Source organism: Bos javanicus, chromosome 16, assembly GCF_032452875.1.
Source record: "Bos javanicus breed banteng chromosome 16, ARS-OSU_banteng_1.0, whole genome shotgun sequence".
NCBI classification, from domain to species: Eukaryota; Metazoa; Chordata; class Mammalia; order Artiodactyla; family Bovidae; genus Bos; species Bos javanicus.
Window position 1 is genome coordinate 53168123 of NC_083883.1, and position 22023 is coordinate 53190145.

Here is a 22023-nt window from a genome sequence, read left to right on the forward strand (position 1 = left end):
ATAGGACTGGTTTCGTATACGCAATGGGCTCAGAGTGTTGTTGAGCACAGGGAGAGTAAACACCGGCTCTTATCATTCGGCAGGGAGGTGGCCCTCATGCTACCAGGGGCACCCTGTGAGTCGGTAATGAAGTAGGGCAGTTCCAGGTGTGGACGAGGTGTGCCCTGCTCAATCCTGAAGGACTTCTGTGGCTGGAGAAGGAATGTGAACCTGGGGTTGGTCCTGGATTCAAAGTCCTGGTCCTTCCTGCACAGGCAAAGAGGACACCTTCTGGGGCTTTCCTTGTGGTCCAATGGCTAAGACTTTGCAGTCATGATGCAGGGGGCCCAAGTTTGAGTTCTGGTCAGGGAACTAGATCCCACATGATGCAACAAAGATGGAAGATCCTGCATGCCACAACTAAGACCCGGCACAGCCAAATAAATAAATACATGTTTTTTCAAAATAAAGAGATGACAACTTCCCTGTGTGACTGTGGTGAGAGTGAGAGGACAAAGCTTCCACAAAGAGGCACAGACAGAGCTTAAGGAATGAAGGTGTGCATGGGCTTCCCCAGCCCCGATGATGATCATAAAGAGGAGGAGGACTGTGTTGCTCACTCGTGTCCGACTCTGTGACCCCATGCACTGCAGCACCCCAGGTTTCCCTGTCCTTCACCACCTCCCAGAGCATGCTCAGATTCATGTCCATTGAGATGGTGAGGCCATCCAACCATCTCCCTCTGCCTCCCTCTTCTCCTTTTGCCTCCAGTCTTTCCTAACATCAGGGTCTTTTCCAATGAGTCGGCTCTTTGCCTCAGACGGCCAAAGTATTGGAGCTTTGGCTTCAGCATCAGTCATTCCAATGAATATTCAGGACTGATTTCCTTTAGGATTGACTGGTTTGATTTCCTTGCAGCCCAAGGGACTCTCAAGAGTCTTCTCCAACCAACACCACACAAGGCAGAGGCATCAATTCTTCAGCGCTCAGCCTTCTTTATGGTCCAGCTCTCACATCTGTACATGACTACTGGAAAAACCATAGCTTTGACTATATGGGCCCGGGTTGGGTTAAAGCACTTTGTAAGTTTTCACTAAATTTTTTTTTGCAACAGTCCTGTGAGGTAGTTACTCTCATGACCCCTAGTGCACAAGCAAGGAAACAGGCAAAGACATAGGCAAGTGGTGGACACAGGGTCCAGCCCGGGGACTCTGGGTCTCAGCTCTTCCTCTTGACTTTGCCCAGATGGGCAGTGGCAGCTGCAGCATGGCTGGGGTTGATGCTGGCCGTGGGCGTGGGGAGGAGGGGTGCTTGGTGGTCCCATCTCATGAGATCCCAACACCCTGCAGGCCCCAAGCCTTCCTAGGGAAACTTCTGGGTCACCTCAGAGTCTCAGGACAGCTGCTGGGGAAACACAGGTCCCAGTCTAGGTGGGGGTCCCAGCAGGACACCGAGGATTCAGGCGATGCTCTGCCTCCTGCTGGCCATGTGCCTTTGGGAAGCCAGGGGATCTCAGAGACTTGGCGTTCTCCTTTGTGCAATGGGCACAATAAAACCTGCCAACCTCACAGTCCAAGCAGTGCCTGAAGATGAGTTTTTTAATCCATGGAGGGTTTCAAAGGTGTGAAGATGGCCGTGACTGAAGGGACAGCCTTCCGGGGGACTGGTGTCCAGCTGTGCCATCCGAGTAGGCACGTTGGTCTACTCCTGACATAGAGGGTCAATCAACTGCCACGACCGCAGACGTGAGCCTCATTCGGAGATCAGCTTTTGTGGCCACAAAACTCACATTCTGACCTTCATCAGGTCAGAAAATACTCTTAAATACTCTCTGAAAATACTCCTTAATTTGGCAGAGGAAGAAAAGCACGTTTTTATCGACCTCCTAAAGTCTCAGTAGCAATAATTATCATTTTTAATTTTGTTCTCATATCCTTGATTTTCCTCTCCTTTTCTAGGAGGATGGTGACCTCAGTTAACAGAGATGTGGCAGCGAGAAATCACAAGAACCAATTTCCTTCTCTTTTCCAACTGTCTGCCTTGCTTCTGGGTGTGGCCAGAAGAGGGAGACCCCAGCCACCGCTGTCCCCCTCCCCACCCCTGCTAAAAGCAGGTTCCTGCTGCTTCCCCCGCCAGGGCCCCCGAGCTACCTGACACCACCCCTTCAACTGGTGGGGCACACGAGTTTTATGGCAAGACTGCAAGTCTACTGTAATTAAGACCTCTATAAAATATTTAGATCACTGTGCCCAGATATATTAATGATTATACATTTCGATGTTAATGAATGTAATTAGATGAAATATTAGCCAAGCCTGTCACTAAATATACATTCAGGACTGCTAAACTCTCGTATGTCAAATTATATGTGTGAGCAGGTGTATACACTTAAGACTTCTCTGAGGGACTTAGTCTTACTGGAAAAAAAAGCTCAAAGAGTTGTCCACAAGAGCGGGGCGACAAAGGGAGTTAGCAGGTTGAGGGGAAGGCACGAGGGTCAAAGGGGAAAGACCCTAAAGATCCCACAGGGTCCTTCTGAACTATGAAGATCAGATGAGTTAGTATGTGTAAAAATTTGCACGCCTCCTTGGATGGAGGAGTCACTACGCCTAGAAGTATCCAGTTTCAACTCTAATGACCACATCCCAGAGGCAGGCATAGGCGAATGGTTTAGTAGGGTGAGACAGGGGTCTCCCCTGGAACACTAAGTTTATCTGCAAAATCTGCTTTAAAATAATAAATCGGACCTTCCTGGTAGCTCAGTGGTTAAGAATTCGCCTGCCAAAGCAGGGGCCATGGGTTCAATCCCTGGTCCAGGAAGATTCCATATGCCATGAAGCAATTAAGCCTGTGTGCCACAGTTACTGAGACCTCGCTCTGGAGCCGTGCACTGCAACTAGACAATAGCCCCCTTGCTCGCCACAACAGAGAAAGCCTGTGCACAGCAACAAGGACCTAGCACAGCCAAAAATAATACATAGATTTCCTGACAGTGACAAATGCCCAGGGTTCCATGTGAGCCAGCAGGTGCCCTCCGCTCAAGAAGCACAGACTGAATTTCTGGGGCTCTCCCCCTGGGTGCTGGAGATGCCCTGCCATGAAAATGTAATCCAGCAGAATTCAACTGGTTGACTGGAGACTTGGTCTGGAGATGGTTTGACACTGAGACAGGTGATAGAATTATTAAGAACAACAACCACCACAGCAGCAGCAATAACCGTACCTAATCTCTACTATGGGGCACCGTGCTTCACAAACACTACCCTAGTGCTTCTGACAAACACACAGTGAGGAGGGCGGGCGAGAACTGCAGTCCCATTTCACAGACAGGGAAACTGAGCAAGGTTAGAGTCATCTGCTTATAAATCAGACAGAGATTGGGCTGGATTCAAATCACAGACTTCTGACCCTGTAGGCAAATTCTCTCTCTGCAAAATCCCCTGGGTGTGGTTTGACTCTGGGACAATCAGGGTAGAGGTAGTCTGAAGAATTCTGAACATATACAGAAGGAGCAAGGGTGAAATTTTAACCCTTTTCCTGGACTCAAGAGTGGATCCTAGTTCCTGCTCAGCTTATGAGTCCAGCTCGGTGGTTTCCCTGTACAGAAGCCTCCCCAGGAATGAACTCTAGTTTCCTGAGGCTCTTAGCCATTGGCTCCCTTAAGCATCCTTCCTGTGTTCCCTGAGATGTAAGATAGTATTTACATCTATTGTGTTGTATGTGTGAGACCCAGAAGCAGAGGAAATAGACCGAAAGGCAAGAAAAGAATTTCTAAACAACAAAAATGTGTTTCTCTAATGGACCACAGGGCCTTTGCACTTACCATCTGCACTGCCTAAAACACCCCACCCCAATCCCAAACACATGATGGCTCATTCCCCTGCTTCCTTCAAGTTTGGAGTTACGGTCACCTTACTGGAGAGGCCTTTACTGTCACCTCATTTCTAAAACTGAAGCGTCCCCAGGCCTCCTAGCACTGACTATTTTCCTTGCACACTTTTTTCCCCTAAAGCTCTTTTCTCTTCTGACAGTATAAATGTTTTGCATTTACCTGTTTATTGTCTAGCTCCCTCTCCAATTAGCACAGGCAGGGATTTTGCTTATTTTCCCCCTGCTGTGCCCACAGCATTAACACAAGGATATGAGACATAGAAGGTGCACAATACGTGTTTTGTGGAAGCATTTAGAAGGGGCCACAGTGGAGGCGAGCACAGGGTGTAGAGGGACAGAAGATAGAAGAGCTACAGCAGGGAGGGTGGTGTTCGCAAATCCCTGGATGTGCGTGGGGACCTGGAGTGTCTGGGGAACTGTGCTCAATGCAGCATTGCATGAGCTTTGCTAGACTGGGAGTTGGGAAGAGGTGCCCCCGGGGAGAAGCTGGCTGAATGCTCTAGCCATAGCTTGCTCAGAGACCACGCTGGTGCCTTGGGCTTGCTGTTGTTCAGTTGCTCAGTTGTGTCCGATTCTTTGTAACTCCATGGACTGCAGCATGCCAGCCTTCCCTGTCCTTCACCACCTTCTGGAGTTTGTTCAAACTCAAGTCCATTGAGTCGGTGATGCCATCCAACCATCTCGTCCTCTGTCGTCCCCTTCTCCTTGCCTGTCTCCACCCCCTATCTTCTTTTTCTTTTTCCTGGTGCAGAAGGGACCTCTGCAGGGAAGCTCAGAGGTTTTCATGAGGGTTTGCACCCATGTGCGGTTCTTCTTATGTCCAGATCCCTGTGCTGTGCCCTGCGCTGGTGACTTGCTAGCTTTGGGGAAAAAGATGGAGAGGTGACAACCTTTGTCTATGAATGTAGAGGTTCCATCAACCCAGAGGCAAGGTGCCAACAGCCCTCCATCTCTCATCACTGCAATGGAAGAGACTTGGGCATAACTGGGTCTATTTAGGACAGATTTTCTAACACTGAGGGCAGGGATCCTTGCGGATCCTCTTTCTCTACCAGTAGGCAGCTGCAGTAGTTGGTAAGAGCAGGACTCTGGCCACCGACACTCAAGTCCCAGCCCCTCCACTTGGCCAGCTGGGTGACTTTGGGTGAGTCTCTTTGTTTCTTTGTGTCCCTGTTTGCTCACCTGTAAAATGGGGATGGTGAAAATACCTACTTCACAGGATACTGGGAGAATCAAAAGATCTCACACACACACACACCTAGAACAGTGCTTAGAGTGTTAGCTGCCATCATCACTAGTGCTGGCTGAGACCAGATCTGATCTGAGGCAGGGGGATGAATGGAAAGGCTTTGCAAAGTTCCCGGCACCCTGAGATTTCTGGGAGGAGCTACAGGCACTAGACTGACTGTGTCTACCATGCACCTTCCTGCTGCCCCTCCCCCTTCTGGGTTTAAGGATGCCAAGTGATCCTTTCTCACATCCTTGCCCCTGTGTGCCCAGTGCTGGCCTGGCAGAAGACAGAAGAATTCATGCCTTTGAAGGGTTTATGGCCAAGTCAGAATGAAAGGTCTAAATACAAATGATGAGGGTTGTGTCTATTTTTTTTTTCTTTTGCCTGTTCATTCATTTGTTCTGGAAAATCCTTATTTCTTCCTTAACCCTGGCACCACACTAGCACAGACAGAGAGATACTAAAGTCTTGGATAATAACCCAAGGCAGGGAGGAGACAATAAAGGTGATGGGGATATGAGTATGAGGGAGAAGAGGGGCTAAATCAGAAAGATCATGATCTCTGGAAAGGCTTCTGGGGCCTCCCCAAAAATCAGATGGTCCTGCAAAAATGCAACCAACCACCTCCTGAGGCTGCATGTCCCAGTGGCTGGCAATCAGTGCCCATAGAGCTGGGCCCTTGCCAGAACTCAGGGCATTTTGTAACAAGGGAGGAGAGTTTATGCAAGCCTCATCCGGAGGCCTAGATTCTACAGATAACATGAACATCTAACCGCTTTCCTCTGTGTCTCGTGTTGTGCACAGTGCCTGGGCTCTGACACTAACTGGCCACATCAACAGGACAGGGGCCAATCTCCAGGGCTCAGTCTTCTCATCAGCAAAGTGGGAATGAACCTCCTCTCTGGCTCTGGGCCGGGAGGTGTGCTCTGTCTACTAAGACGCTACCATCTACTACATTTGTGCAATTCCCTTGGCTACCTCGGTGGACATATCATTTTTTAAACAATTTTCTGAACAGTTGAGTCCTGACTGACCCCTCTAACCATGGAACTCTTAATAAATATATTGCTTGAACCATTATCAGATGATCTAAGCTTTTAAAGCACAGTGATGAAAGTCAAGGCGCTAAGTCATTATTCTGAAAACTGGTAAATAATGGGAAAACAGTCAAACTTTTATCCTGCATTTCCTATATCAACTGTGCCAGTGGGTAACCAAATGATAAATGGTGGGGAGTCTCTTTATAAAGGATCCCAGCTAATACACAAAGATGGGGTGACAGACAAGAACACCATCCTTCTGCTGAATGTCTGGATTCATGCTGGGCTGCCAACATCACAAATCAGGGACAATCAGACAGCTCGTGCCTCCTGATGGGAAGGACCCAAAATCTTCTTTGAAGGAGTCTTGCAAAAAATGAGTCAAGAAAACGATCAAGTCTCCAGTTCAGTTCAGTCATGTCTGATTCTTTGAGACCCCATGGACTGCAGCACGCCAGGCTTCCCTGTCCATCACCAACTCCAGGAGCTTGCTCAAACTCATGTCCATCGAGTTGGTGACGCCATCCAACCATCTCATCCTCTGTCGTCCCCTTCTCCTCCTGCCTTCAATCTCTCCCAGCATCAGGGTCTTTTCCAATGAGTCAGTTCTTCGCATCAGGTGGCCAAAGTACTGGAACTTCCAAGTCTCTAGATGAACTACCAATTTATAGGAATTTCAAAGGACAGAGGGGCATGGCAGACAACACCATGGGGATGCAATTAGCAAACCCAGGACTGCAGGAGAACTACCAGACAAACAACACGGCCCCTTCAACAGATAACTGGCAAGAATACAAAAAAAAGCAAGAGGAATATTTATATTAAAAAAACATTCCAACTAGGGACTTCCCTCATGATCCAGTGGTTAAGAATCTGCCCTGCAATGCAGGAGCCGTGGGTTTGATCCCTGGTTGGTGAACTAAAATCTCATGTGCTGCAGAGCTACTGAGCCCACACATCACAATTAGAGAACCAGGTGAGACAACTACTGAAGCCCATGCAATCCGGACGCCTGCCACAACTAAGACCCAAAGAGTCAGATAAATAAATATTAGAAAAGAAATCCGACTAATCGCCCTGTGTCCATTGTACTTGGATCCTCATTCCAACAAATAAGGTTTAAAACACGAATCTATGAGTTCACTGGGAATTTGAATCATGACTGGATGCCTCATTATTTTAGGTGTGATAATAGTTTAGTGGTTATGTTTTGTCTTTTTTTAAGATTCCTTCTCTTTTATAGTGATATACTGAAGTATTTCTTTATTGTCTGAGCCACGGGTTCGATCCCTGGGTTGGGAAGATCCCCTGGAGAAGGGATACCCACTCCAGTATTCTTGCCTGGAGAATCCCATGGACAGAGGGGCCTGGCAGGCTAGAGTGCAATGGGGTCACAGAGTCGGACATGACTGAGCAACTAACACTTTCACTTCACTTTTCCAATGAAGTATCTATAGATGGCATCATGTAGCTGAGATTTTCTTTACAATAATTCAGGGAGGAGGAAGTGGATAAGGATGGGGCAGAGTTGACACAGGGTGAAGGGTGTGAGGTCAGGTCAGGGTTTACAGGATTTCTTACACTATTCTATTGACTTCTGTATATAACTGAGGCTGTCCATAAGAAAGAAAAATGCCAGCAAGGCTAACAGAGGACAGCTTTTGCCTCTGTCGAGTGTCTCGGACTTTGGTGCTTTCTTTATAAAGTTTGGCTCCGGGACACTTCCCTGGCGGTCCGATGGTTAGGACTGTGCTTCCAGCACAGGGGGCGTGGGCTCGATCCCTGGTCTGGGAACTAAGGTCCTGCATACTGAGTGGCGTGACCAAAAACAAAAAAAAGCTGGGCTCTGTAGGCTTTCCTCTGCTGTGTGTGAGGCTGACAGCTGCCCCACCTGAGGCGTGCTCCGAGAAGCCTCGCCCAACACCTCCTCTAAACTGCTGTGGGCTTAACATGACCTTGGCTCTCTGGAGTGTGCATAGAGCAAGGGCTGCCGTCTGTTCAGAGGCACCCAGGAGCTGTGGCTTGGGTTCTGTCTGGTCCCAGGCAGGCTTCTTTTCAACTTCCTGTATGCTCTGCAGAGCCGAGATGGCTTCTTGGGGATCATGACGTCACGATGCTACCCTTGCCCATTTCCATCAGAATTCTGGCCACGGGAGGGAAAAGCCACTGTTGCTCCTGTCAGCAGCCATGGTCTCTTTCCCACATCTGCCTAGGCTCCAGCCCTGGTTTAAATCGTTCCCTCGGATCAGTGACAGTGGATAAAACTCCGCGCCCCCACTACAGGGGGCTTGGGTTCAATCCCCGGTCCTGCTTGGGGAAGATCCTGCATGCCGTGCTGCGCGGCAAGAAAAACCAAACAAAACAGAAAAGTAAAATCATCCCTGACTTTGCAAATGTACCAGGATCCCACCTAGAGGATGGGCTGCAGGTTTCCTCGATGCCCTCAGGCCCCTAGGTGGGGCTGCCTCAGGCTGCACTGCAGGGGGCTGCGGGTCCGTGCAGGGGGTCTCCTGCAGGCTGTTGTGAAAAACTGCCAACTCAGCAAGCAGGATTTATTTACTTCTGCACAGAGAAAAGCATTTGACCTCTTAAGGAAACATAAACGAAGAATTTCCTGGCTGATTGTCTGGGGGGAATAACAGGAAGTCAGCTAGTAACAGCCCAAACAAACAGCACAAAGTGATGAGGAGGCCCAGAGGGGGCGGGGCCTTGGCACTACCTCTCCGGGTCCCCAGCCACTGCAACTCCGCTGTTCCTGCCCGGGGCTCCTGGGGACCCACAGGAACCACTGAGGACCTGGGCTGACTCTCAGGATAACAGCAGTGCCGTATATAGATCTTGAACTTGGAAGGCAGGTGGGGCAAAGCAGAGAGAGCCTTAGACTTAGAGCTGAATACCAAAGCTAGAGGCCCTGTGACACCATGGGCAGGTCACATCACCTCTGACCTTTAATTACGTCTTCTCCATGGGGTGATTTTAAGGCTCACATGAACTGACCTCTGTGAAGTGTTCTGCAAACAGAAAGGTGCTCTACAAACCCAATGGAGCATTATCATTCCTCATCAAGATCTCACTCATCTGCACACAGCTCAGTGAGGAACTGTGGGGCTGGAGGAGACTCTTGAGAGTCCCTTGGACAGCAAGGAGATCAAACCAGTCAATCATAAAGGAAATCAGTCTTGAATATTCACTGGAAGGACTGATGCTGAAGCTGAAGTTCCAATACATTGGCCACCTGATGCAAAGAGCATTGGAAAAGACCCTGATGCTGGGAAAGACTGAAGGCAGAAGGAGAAGAGGACAACAGAGGATGAGATGGTTGAATGGCATCACTGACTGGACAGACATGAGTTTGAGCAAGCTCCGGGAGTTGGTGATGGACAGGGAAGCCTGGCGTGCTGCAGTCCATGGGGTTGCAAATAGTTGGACAAGACTTAGTGATTGAATAACAGTGAGGACAGTGCTCCCATTTTATGGCCAAAGCTGGGAGGGGTTAAATGACTTGTCTTTGATTGCTCAGCTAGTGAGAGCCAAGGTCTCCTACTCTTAGGCTTGTCTGAGGCCTGCATTGTCCAGGGACCTACATAACCCCAGAAGCTCAGGCTACCATGCATCACCCTCTCCTTCATGATGTCGGCAGCCCAGGGGTCCAGAATCACAACCCAGGTTCCAGACTCGGATGGTGAAGCCTGGATGGGTGAGGTCGGGCCTGGGTGCTCGGCTTACGGGCCGAGCCCCCAGGAAAAGCAGCCCTCTGCTTCCACAAGCCTCAGCTGAAGATAGACAAAGCTTCCAGGTCCTCATTATGCCTCATAGGCAAAACAGTTACTTTATTAAAAAGAGAGAGGAGGCGATTCTTCCGCTCCAGACTGTGGTAGTAGGGGCTCGGCTGGCTCACAGGGTGTCACCTCTGCACCAAGGCTGGGCACTGGTTCCATCCTCTGCCGCCAAGGGGCACCCGAACCTTTTGCACAAGGCGATGCCATGAACTGATAATCCATTGGGAGAAAAAACTTCTTATGCAAATCGAAGCCAAAGCGTTTAACCGGTGCAGCAATCAGATTTGTTAGCACGCTGTAACGTGCAAGAAACCAGCGAGCTCTGTTCCCAAACAACCTCCTCTGCTTTGGAATTATCCACTTTCCGGGATGCTTAAACATCTGCTATGAAGGCAGCCGGGTGGGCTAGGTACCTGCCTGTCAGAGCAGAAGTCCAGGGGAACAGGAGAAGGGAGGAGGTCCCCCAACTCCTCCAGGACCTCCCACCTTCTCCCTCCAGTCCAGACACTGATGGGTGGCCTGCACAGCAGCCATGTCCCAGAGAAAGCCCTGGGCTCAAAAGCATATCTTCTCTATTTCCCAGCAGAGTGCTCTGTGCCTTGATGTTCTCATCTGTAAATTGGGACCCTCATGTCTAGGCCTCATAGTGTTGCTGGAACATTAAATTCCTAGCTCTTAAAAAAAAAAAAAAATCCACTGGGGACTTCCCTGGTGGTCTGGTGGTTAAGACTCTGCACTCCCAATAAGGGGAAAGCATGGGTTTGATTCCTGGTTGGGTAGCTAAGATCCCACATGCTGCATGGCACAGCCAAAAAAAAAAAGAAAGAAATCCACTGGGAACTTCCCTGGTAGTTCAGTTGCTAAGATTCTGCGCTCCCAATACAGAGGGCCTGGGTTTGATCCAGGGGGTGCAGCGGCAAAGAATCCACCTGTCAATGCAAGAGATGCAAGAGACGTGGATTTGATCCCTGGATCGGGAAGATCCCCTGGAGTAGAAAATGGTTACCCACTCCAGTATTCCTGCCGGAAAATTCCATGCACAGAGGAGTCTGGTGGGCTACAGTGCACAGAGTTGAAACAGTGGGACAAGACTGAGCACACACAGGCACAGGGAACTAGGTCCCACATGCCACAACAATTAATAAGAGTTTGCAGGCTGCAACTAAACCCCAGTGCAGCCAAAAAAAAAAAAAAAAAAAAATCCACTGGATTTGGAGTGCCAGCTCTGGGTTCAAATTCTAACTCTACCATTCACTATGAGAATTTTCTCCACAGTAAAAAGGGATAATTATACTAATTAGAAGTAGTTACCATGTATGGGCTTGTACTATGAGTTGTGAGCATTTGCACATATTAACTCATTTAAGCCTCACAGCAGTTCCTGGAGGTAGGGGTGACTGCCCTTCCCCCTTCATGATCGGGGGGCCCTGGTGCTGCCCACAGAGTGACGTTGGGTAGCATGCCTGGGTTCACTCCAGGACTGTGATACCCAGGCTCCACACCCATGACCTGCTCAGCCTCCCAGGCGACTCTCAGGGTTGTTATCAAGGCTACATGCGTGCGAGTTCTTTGCAGGGGCTTGGCTTCTCGAAGGCACTGAGCAAATACAGCTATTGTTGTTCTTATTAGTGTCATCTTCACTTCCCTGGAAGTTTCTAGAACTGTAATCCCTGCTACTTCCTACCCTTCTTCACTGCCTTCCCTCCTTAGAACTGAATGCCAACTACTATACCATATACTTTAGTCCTCACACCTTGTAGTTTACTGGAATGTTGTTTCTGCAGGGGCAGGGATTTTTGTCTCTTTTATTAACTGCTGTATCCTCAACACCTAGAACAGGGCTGGTACAGAGTAGATGCTCAATTAGTATTTGAGGAATGAATGAGTGAATGGTCATCATTGCCCTCACTCTTTAGCAGACCTACTCGACTCTACAATGACACCTAGGGGATTGGAGGAGATATGGCAGGGAAAAAGAAAGAGCAAGGCCCTACCCTTCTGCAAGGAATCACACACACACAGCCGAACCTGCTGGCAGTCAGGACCCACCTTGCCCAGATTTTTCTTGCTCACAGTCAGTCCAATCCAGTCAGCACTGAGCAAGCAGCTTCTACACAAGAGGCACCTGCTAGATCACCTGCAAACCTCAGCAGGGGACCGAGGGCTCTTTCCTTCCCTTAGCCCACCAAAGAGTCAGCTCTAACCTCCCACAGCCCAGAGGCATGAGCCTCCTGTCCTATTTGGGAATCTCCTTTCATTTAAACAAGATGCTGGATGCAAGTGTTTAGTAAACTCTGATGTGTTTGACTATTGCTTTTTAACCCAAGAAGAGGAGCCCCGGCTGGCTAGCAAGTGAGGGTGGCAGAACCCCACAGCACCCCAAGTGCCACAGCAGTGCCACCTGTCCCTGATCACAGGTCGACGAACCCCCCAGTTCGTCCAGCCACCGCAAGATCTGCCTGCCTGGATATCCACCAGAGTCCAGCCACGTGGTAAACCATGGGGAAAATGAAAAATGCAATTGCCACTGGGTCCCCCGGGAATGTCTGTCCACCAGAGAAGGGACCAAACAGTAGGGGGCTGGCTGCCTGCCTGCCTGCCGTGGTGCAAACGCCAATCCTCTTCAGGTTAAAGTGTAAACTCAGAAGGAAACGGGAAGGGGTGCGCAGACAGACTACCTGGGGTGGGGGGGGGACAGGGAAAACGGGACAGAGTTAGGGCAGAAGGAGGGGGCAGAACTCCGACAGATGGCGCCTGCTCCCTGTTACTGCGCTGCAAACACTGGTTATTGTTTGGAATCAGGTTGACTGGACCCCTAGGGGCTGGGTCCAGGCCCAGCAACCTGCAAAAGCAAAATCTGCAGGACAGATTTAAAACATGTCTTTTCAGGGACTTCCCTGGCGGTCCAGTGGTTAAGACTTCGCCTTCCAGTGTGGGAGTGGGGGGTGGGAGGGGGATGGCTCAATCCTTAGTCAGGGAACTAAGATCCCACATGCCTCAGGGTCAAAAAGAAAAAAAACCAAAAAATTTAAAACAGAAGCAATATTGTAACAAATTCAATAAAGATTTTAAAAATGGTCCACGTTTAAAAAATCTTAAAACAAAACAAAACTTGCCTTTTTCCCAAATAAAGCGCACCTGTAAAACTCTTAGTGCGTCTTTGTGGCTGAAACCTCCCACACTCTGGGACGAGGGCTGGCTGTGGTCCTCGCATCTGCCAGGCTGGGTCTGGCTTGCGCATTCTCCTCCTCAACGTACGTAAGGTCTCAAGGGAGTGATCTTGACGTATCCACCTGCACTATCCCAGCTCAGAATAATCACCATTAATAACAGCAATAATGAAAACCGGATCCATATGCCTGGTTAACGTCCCTGATGAGCGCGTGTTAAGTGCCAGGCACTCTGCGTTGTTCCAGTTAATCCTCACGGCCACTTTGGCTGGTAGGTCCTATCACGACGTCCATTTCATAGATGCAGAAATGGAGGCACAAGATCTAAGGGACCTGGATGCCAAACAGGGTGATGCTCGAAGCATCTCTGACCTCACATTTAGTTTCCACAGAGACCAGCCTTGAAGAGGCTCAGTCTCATCTTCTTGAAGATGGCAAACAAAATTACCAGATGCCTACTAAATGCCCACCCCTGTGTCAGGGGCATTCATGCATGTGAGTTTATCAAATTCTCAAAACAAATGGAGCCAAACTTTATTGTCCCCATTTTACGAGTGAGGAAACTGAAGTTGTGAAAGATCAAGTCACTTATCTGAGACCGAAACAGCCAAAAGGGGGCAGAGCTAGGATGAAGACCATACATGCAGGCTCTCGAGTTCAGGTTCTTTCCATTACATGTTAATATCTGCACACTGCCAGGCCCTTTCCATTGAGTCTGTCCTAAGATCTAGGATGACAGCAGGTACAAGATGCACTGATATTTGAGAGACCACCAAGGAAGGATCGACCAATTGTACTCTGACCCATCACCTGGGGGGATGCACCCTGATTTCAGACCTGCAAAATTTAAACAATGTGCACGTCAGAATCGATGAGATATGGGACCCTCTCATACGACCCATACAACAGCCTTGTGAAATTACCATGATTGTACAGATGAGGAAACTGAGTCTTAACTTGGCTAAAGGGTTGCTCAGGATCACACAGATCATACGAGCCCACATCTGGACATGCAGCCAGTGACTGGGAAGCTTTGCCCCAGCCCTGTCCGCTCACTGAGCTGGGTCTCTGACCCAGGTCTTTCCAGCACCTCCCACAGTGCCTGGAATACAAGAGCCTCAGAGGAAAGGTCCTTTGAAGGAGGGAAGGTGGGTTTCCTTCACTCCTCCCCCAGCAGGGCTGGAGGCCTAGCCTTGCTGTCCTTAAGCTGATGCCACCAGCCAAAGTGTAAGCCAGGGACATTAAAGGGCAGCCCCTGGAGCAGACCAGGTGAGGGGGCACCAAGGGTGACATCTGGGTGCAGGAGGCGAACACCTGCTTCCATGTAACAGAGCCTGTGCAGCAGGCGGGTGTGCGCAAAACACACCTGCAGGAACACGATCTGACTGCTGAGGGTGTGTGTGTGTGTTTGTGCACTGATCCTGAGCTGAGTGGCCAGGAGAGGCCAAAGCTGTGACACTCAAGCAACCCCCAAGACAAAGGACATCCCCCATTTCCACAGCCCTCTTTATGCTAGAAATTGAGGGCGGAGGACACTGCCTGAAAACCACCCCAAAAACTGGGCCACCCTTTGGGTGGTCCCCACTTGGCCTAACCCACCGGACACAATGGATTTTCTGTTTCGTTGGTGAACTTCCACAGTGTTTTTAAAAAACAGCTTTATTGAAGTATAAGTGACATAGTGTGAACAACCCACATGTTATTTAAAGCACAATGGGTCGATGTATGTACAGACTAGGGCTTCCCTGGTGGCTTAGCAATAAAGAATTCACCTGCAATGCAGGAGACGTGGGTTCGATCTCTGGGTCAGGAAGATCCCCTGAAGAAGGAAATGGCAACTCACTCCAGTGTTCCTGCCTGGAAAATCCCATGGACAGAGGAGCCTGGCAGGCTACAAATTCATGGGGTTGCAAAAGAGTCGGACACGACTTAGCGACTGAACACCACCACCACCACCACCACCACCACCACTAGATCAAAACAGTAAATACATTTTTGACTCTCAAAAGTTAGAATGGATATTGCCTCAGCCTCTGAAACCAAGCATCTCTGGTAACCTGGATAATAGAAACAAAAGCTAAAAACAGGTACTGTGTGCTCCATTCACACAGTACTGCTGCTTCCCATTTTACACGCATCATGCAGAAAAGCCTGGAGGCTGCACACACCACCCCCATTATGCCTGAGGCAGGAGGCTCCAGGCGTAACAAGCGCCAGGTGGCTGGGGTCCAAATCCTGGCTCTGCCCCCTTCCTGACACCCTGGGTACCTTCCTTTACTCCTCAGTGCCCGCTATCCCCTTCAGTTCAGTTCAGTCGCTCAGCTGTGTCTGACTCTTTGCAACCCCACGGACTGCAGCACGCCAGGCCTCCCTGTCCATCACGAACTGCCAGAGCTGGCTCAAACTCATGTCCATCAAGTCGGTGATGCCATCCCACCATCTCATCCTCTGTTGTCCCCTTCTCCTCCTGCCTTCAATCTTCCCTACCCCCTTATTTGAGGCTAACTAGACCACTCACTTCACAGGTTTTATGCAGTAACACCCATCGAGAGAACTCAGGACAGTGCCTGGTGCATGGTAAATGCTCCATGTGTCAGATGAGAAGGTGATGATGAGAGTGATTTTTTTTTTTTTTTGAATGGGAAAACAGGTTCCAGGAAGTTAAATGACTCACCCAAGGTCATTCAGACAGCTACCGGCCAAGAGCTTTAATGCAGGTGCTCCTGACCCTGCGTTGTCCTCCCCAGGACATGAGAAGGTGCTCTAGCCTCTGTGGCTACAGTCTCTGGCTCCAGCACCGACTGGCTGGGCAATGGTGTCAGCAGGTCATGTGCATAGATCTTTCTCTGCAAACTCAACTGAATTTCTTCCGACTGCCTTTCGATGTCCTGGGTCCTCACACATGCCAGGTGCACCTTGGCGGGGACAGTGGGCATCTGAGACCCATTTCACTGGGCCCTTCTCCTCCCACATCTTGGCAGATGATTCCTGCCCCACAAGTGTCATCTTCCACCTCCAGAGTCCTCAGCCAAGACAGGGAACAGCCCACACCATGGCAGTTGGTTAACATTTCAGCTTTGCTGGACAAGCGGGAAACCGCAGGAAGAAACCACTTCCCACCCTAAATCGACCTTTGGTGGGAAAGACGGATTCTCAAGGTCCTCTCGAACGATGACTAATATCATGAGAAAATGCTGCATCCAACAGAGGTCGACCCGGGAGGCTGGGAGCCCTCCAGCTGCTGAAGGAGGCGCGTGGCTGAGCTCCGGGTGGAGAGGACCCGGGGCAGCTGACCAAACCAGAGCGGAGGCTCCATTCATCCAGCTGCACTGTGGGCCAGGCTCCTCGCTCTTTGGTCTGTGCCTGTGTATGTTCCCTCAGTCCTGGGTCACTATTCTCCCCTCCTACAGATGAGGAAACTGAGGCCCAGGAGCACTAGCAACTCTGCCAAACATCACTGAAAAACTTCCCTGAGTTGGCTGAAGTTGGAGTTGGAATCCAAGTGTCTATGTCATCAACCCAAACACACAAAAAACGATGCTCAAGCCTTGCCCCCAACCCGGCTTCTCTGCAGAGAAGCAAACAATAGGCACGGCTGAAATATTTTCACATTTACTACATGGCAGGGGCTGGGTCAGGTCCTTATAGCCTCAAAAACTCCTCCTGATGAGCTCAGCCCTGTGCTCTGTGATAACCTACAGGGGTGGGATGGGCTGGGGGTGGGGGGAAGTTTAAGAGGAAAGGGACACATGTAGACTTATGGCTGATCCACCTTTTTGTATGGCAGAAACCAACACAACATTGTAAAGTAATTATCCTTCAGTGAAAACAAACAAAAACAAAACAAAACTCCTTGAAACAATTCTGGGGAGAATGAATCCTGTTTCTCAGAGACATCATTAGTGCCCCTGTGGCCCAGCTGAAAGTGAGGTGCTCCAATGAGGGAGGGGACAGTGGGCTGTGTATTAGGTTCCCATTGCTGCTGTAACAAATGAACACACACTTACTGGCTTCAACCAACACAAATCCATTCTCCTACGGTTCTGGAGGTCAGCGTCTGGAAGAGGTTTCCGGGACCAGAACCAAGGTGTTGGCAGGGCTGTGCTCCCTCTCCAGGCTCCCGGGGGAATCCACTTCCTTCCCTTTTCCGGTTTCTAGAGCCACCTGCATTCTTTGGCTCGGGGCCCCTTCCTCCATGCTCGTGGCCATCAGTGGAGCACCTGTAAATGTCTCCGTCTGATTTTGAACTTCTGTTTTGGGCATCACTCCACACCTCTCTGGCCCTCCTGCCTCTCTCTTACAAGAACCCTGGATGTTGTTCAGTCACTCAGTCATGTCCGACTCTTTGTGACTCCATGGATTGCCACATATCAGGCTTCCCTGTCCTTCACTATCTCCTAGAGCTTGCTCAAACTCACGTCCATTGAGTCAGTGGTGCCATCCAACTATCTCATCCTCTGTTGTCCCCTTCTCCTCTGTCTTCAATCTTTCCCAGCATCAGGTTCTTTTCTAATGAGTTGGCTCTTCGCATCAGGTGGCCAAAGTACTGGAGCTTCCGCTTCAGCATCAGTCCTTCCAATGAATATTCAGGACTGATTTCCTTTAGGATTGACTGGTTTGATCTCCTTGCAGTCCAAGGGACTCTCAAAAGTTTTCTCCAACACCACAGTTCAAAAGCATCAATTCTACAGCATTCAGCCTTCTTTATGGTCCAACTATCATATCTATACATGACTACTGGAAAAACCATAGCTTTAACTACACGGGCCTTTGTTGGCAAAGTAGTGTCTCTGCTTTTTAATATGCTGTCTAGAATGGTCATAGCTTTTCTTCCAAGGAGCAAGCGTCTTTTAATTTCATGGCTACAGTCACTACCTGCAGTGATTTTGAAGCCCAAGAAAATAAAGTCTGTCACTGTTTTCATTGTTTCCCCATCTATTTGCCATGAAGTGATGGGACCAAATGCCATGATCTTCGTTTTTTGAATGTTGAGCTTTAAGTCAGCTTTTTCATTCTTTTGTTTTACCTTCATCAAGAGGCTCTTTAGTTACTCTTAGCTTTCTGTCAGAAGGGTGGTATCATCTGCATATCTGAGGTTATTGGTATTTCTCCCGGCTATCTTGATTCCAGCTTGTGCTTCATCCAGCTCGGCATTTCCCATCCCAGACTACTGGATAATCCAGGACGCTCTCCCCATCTGTAAAGTTCCTTCTGCCATACAAGGAAACATAGTCACAGGTTCCAGAGATAAGAATGTGGACATTTCTGGCATCATTACTCAGCCTACCACACGTGGGGATCATTGCACCCTCGCCAGTACTCCCAAGGGCCTAGACCCGCAGGCAGGAAGAAGTCAAGCTGGACAGAGCAGACTGAGGGTGTCCTGCATCCAAAGGAAAGGCCCAAGGGGAGCAGGGAATGGGGGTGGGCGAGCCAGGGCAGGGCGCCCACAAGCCTTCTGTCCAGGCCTGGCTCCAGTTGGGACTACAACCACAGGCTCGTTCCTCGAAGAGCAGAATCACTTTTAAGTTCTAAAAATATCACTTCATTGCTAAACAAACACCGGGGCTCTTGTGAAATAAAGCAACAACATGAAAGGCCTGGCAAGGGGGCCCGGAGATCCTGATCTGCAAGCAGATCAGGGCAGCTCCCTCCGCTGGAGCAGCCAGAGTCATTTCCGAAGCCCTCTTGGATTTCAAGGCCAAGGTCAGGCTCTGGATGGGGGCCAGTGCCTGGGGCTGAAGGCACGGCGGGGAGGAAGGGAGTAAACACACACTTGCAGGGTGCTGTGGGGGAGGGGCCCTCACACGCTACCCTGTTCCACCCTCTGAATAGCCCTGCAAAGGAGGCATTTTCGTGTCTATCGTCCTAACCACAAAATGAAAGCTCAGAGGGGCAAAGCGACTCACCTAAAGTCACACAGCAGTAAGACACGGGATTCCAAACAGCTCCACTGGACTCTAGGACCAATGTCCTTTCTACTTCAACACCCAAATTGCTGCCAGGTTCAACACACGAACTTGAGGACTACATGCTGACAGTTGCTCCAAGCAGGATTCAGGGTGGTTGAAAGTGCAGGTTCCTTGAGCCCAGTGGTGTGGGTCTGAATTCAGGCTCTCTGAAGCTGGGGAATCTTTGCCTTCCTGGGCCTCAGTTTCCTCATCTGTAAAGTGGAGTCAGTCAAAGCACCTGCCTCATGGTGTGCTGTGACATTTTACTGCATTAAATCAGGTACAGTGTTTGGGCAGGGACAGTGACACTCCCCAAGGATGTTTCTCACCTAATCCAACCCTCCAGAGTCTCCTCATCCTCTAGTTGTTTTCCCACTAGAAGTTAGCAACATCCTTATTATCTTGGGGCTGATACATGGCGAGAGATGGAGCAGGGAGGACCCAGGCCCCCATTCCATAGATAATCCCCAAGCCCACGCCAGCCAATCTTCAGAGCACCTTTTAGTCATGAAACCATACAACCTATCAGCAAACCAGTCAACTAACAGCTGAGGAGTGCCCACTTCTGGCTCTGCCCCACCCCCGCTGGCTGGGGAAGCCTCTGGGGCACTTCGGGTCCTTGGGGGAGCAAGGGGGTGGGGTGTGGGGGTAAGAGGGGGGAAGATCCAAGCCCATCTTGTTCCTGGGCACAGAGCCACATATCTGCTTCCTATCTGCCTCATTCCAAACTAAACATCAGGCTCACTTGTTGTTGCTCAGTCACCAAGTTGTGTCTGATTCTCCGAGACCCCGTGGCCCGCAGCAGGCCAGGCTGTCTGTCCTGTCTTTCACTGTCTCCAGGCTCACTACTGGATAACAAATTACTACGTGCTTAGCCTATTCAGGTGCCGTGTCTGGACAGGCCACACACTTTACTTACACACACACTGCAGGCTTTCTACTTACATGACTGCAGCCCATGAGCTGGAAAGTACACCCACTTCACAGATGAGGAAGCTGGAATTGAGAGAGAGGTTAAGTAACCTGCCCGATGCCATGCAGAAATGAAGAGACTGAGCTGGGATTTGATAAGGCCTGCCTGATGCCTTTGCTCTGAGGCCCACTGGACCCCAGGTGCCTGGGGGCCTGGTCAGCCCCTGAGGCTCCAGTCTCTGCTGCTAACCATCAGCTCAGGCCCTTGCCCCGCATCCTCAGGGGGCTGACCAAGTAAGCATCCATTCTCCCAGCACCAGCTTCACCAAGAACCCACCACCTTCTAACTGTGTGATGCTGGGGGACAGAGCAGAAATCAGCTAGACACCACCTCTCTGCCCACTGCCGCCCTCCCCCCCCCCCAGCTAATAACTAAGCCCCCAAACAGAAAGTCATCAGAAACCATGGAATATGCCATGGGAAGGGAAGCATTTGAGGCTGACACTGAGAATAACTGGAGTTTGGGGGTCTGGGGCAGGGGGGACAGGACAGATGGCCTTGGGAGACGAAGCTCTGAGGATCTCTCTGAGCTGGTCACGTTTCACCTGAGAGCAAGACGGCTGAGGAGCCAGGCGCTCCAGGAGGCAAGAAAGAGCATTCCAGGCTGAGGGAGCAGCAGAGCAAAAAGGGCCCCCAGGAACAAAGGGTCTGAAGGCAGGTGAGGAACAGTCGGGGCAAAGTGACCAGGAGGCCACGTGGAACAAATACACCTCCCTCCCAGCAGCTGATGTGAAGAACTGACTCACTGGAAAAGACCCTGATGCTGGGAAAGATCAAAGGCAAAAGGAGAAGGGGGCAGCAGAGGATGAGACGGTTAGATAGCATCACCGACTCAATGGACATGAATTTGAGCAAACTCCTGGAGATAGCGCAGGAAGGAGGAGCTTGGTGGGCTACAGTTGATGAGGTCGCAAAGAGTAGGACATGACTTAGCGACTGGACAACAACCGCCCAGTGCCTCACACACAAGGCCCTGGGGTGCTGGGAGGCAGGGCTTCCTTGGCCCAATCTTCCCAAGATGGTTTCTCCTCTGGGAATCAGCCCTTTCTTTGGGGACTGGGAGGGAAGGCTGACTTGGAGGAATCGCCCAGTCCGGCATCTCCGTGCATGATCTGCACGCCCCTCGGAGGGCACCGGCTACCCAGCATGTCGCTACAAGACTTCTCCCCACCCCAAGGCAGCAGAGTCGAGGCGGCTCTGTCTCCTTCTGAAGCCCTGAGGGGAGGATGGGAGCGGACCTCATAACTTTCTCAACATCTCACTCAAGCATTCTCTGCTCCCAGAGCACCCACCGTAGGCCAGCCCCTGAGCTGGATCCTGGCGAGAAGGTGATGACTCAGCCACACACCCAGGGTGTTAAAATACAGCCACCAGAGAAGGACCCAGGGAGGTGTGGGGAGAGGTGTGAGTCACTGCACTTGCCGGTCTGGGTAGAGGGAGGTGCACGGGGTCAGTAAGCGGAGAGAGAGGACCTGGCTTCAAAGGAAAGAGGGAAGAAAGCCAGCCCAGTGACCGCACGCCAAAGCTGCTGGACACTGGCGGGGAGGACGGGGGAGCAAAGACCCATTGCATTAGGCCAGTTCTGCTGTCTGCAAGAGACCGCAAGCTGACATGCATCCTTGGGGCTGCTGCTCGGGGTACCAAGCCAGGGAGCCTGGCTGAAGATGCTGGGATGCGGAGGGCTGTAGACTAACTGCCCCTCATGACCAGCTGACCGTTGGCCACAGGGCCCAGACATGCTCATTTTCCAAGAGAAGGTAGAAATCCACACTGGATAATTTCCAACTTTTAAATGGTGGCAACACATTCAAAAAATTTAAGAGTAGCATGTAGGCTCAAGAACGTAGCTGTAGGTCACTGACTTCACAGCCTGGAGTAAATGAAGGTAGATAACTTTATCTCATGACTGCGTCTGAGATGCCCGAAGTGGCTCAGGCTGGGCAGGAGAGGGTTTCTGGCAAGAGGGACCCACAATGCTGAAGGCAGGAGAGGAGGAGCAAGGAGCAGACT

At 50.4% G+C, this 22023-nt stretch overlaps 1 protein-coding gene across 3 annotated transcripts in view; it reads right to left on the reverse strand.

Moving 5' to 3' along the window:
• KAZN (kazrin, periplakin interacting protein) overlaps nt 1–22023 on the reverse strand; it is a 1344061-nt gene that overhangs the window by 88815 nt on the left and 1233223 nt on the right. The gene's annotated exons all lie outside the window — the stretch shown is intronic.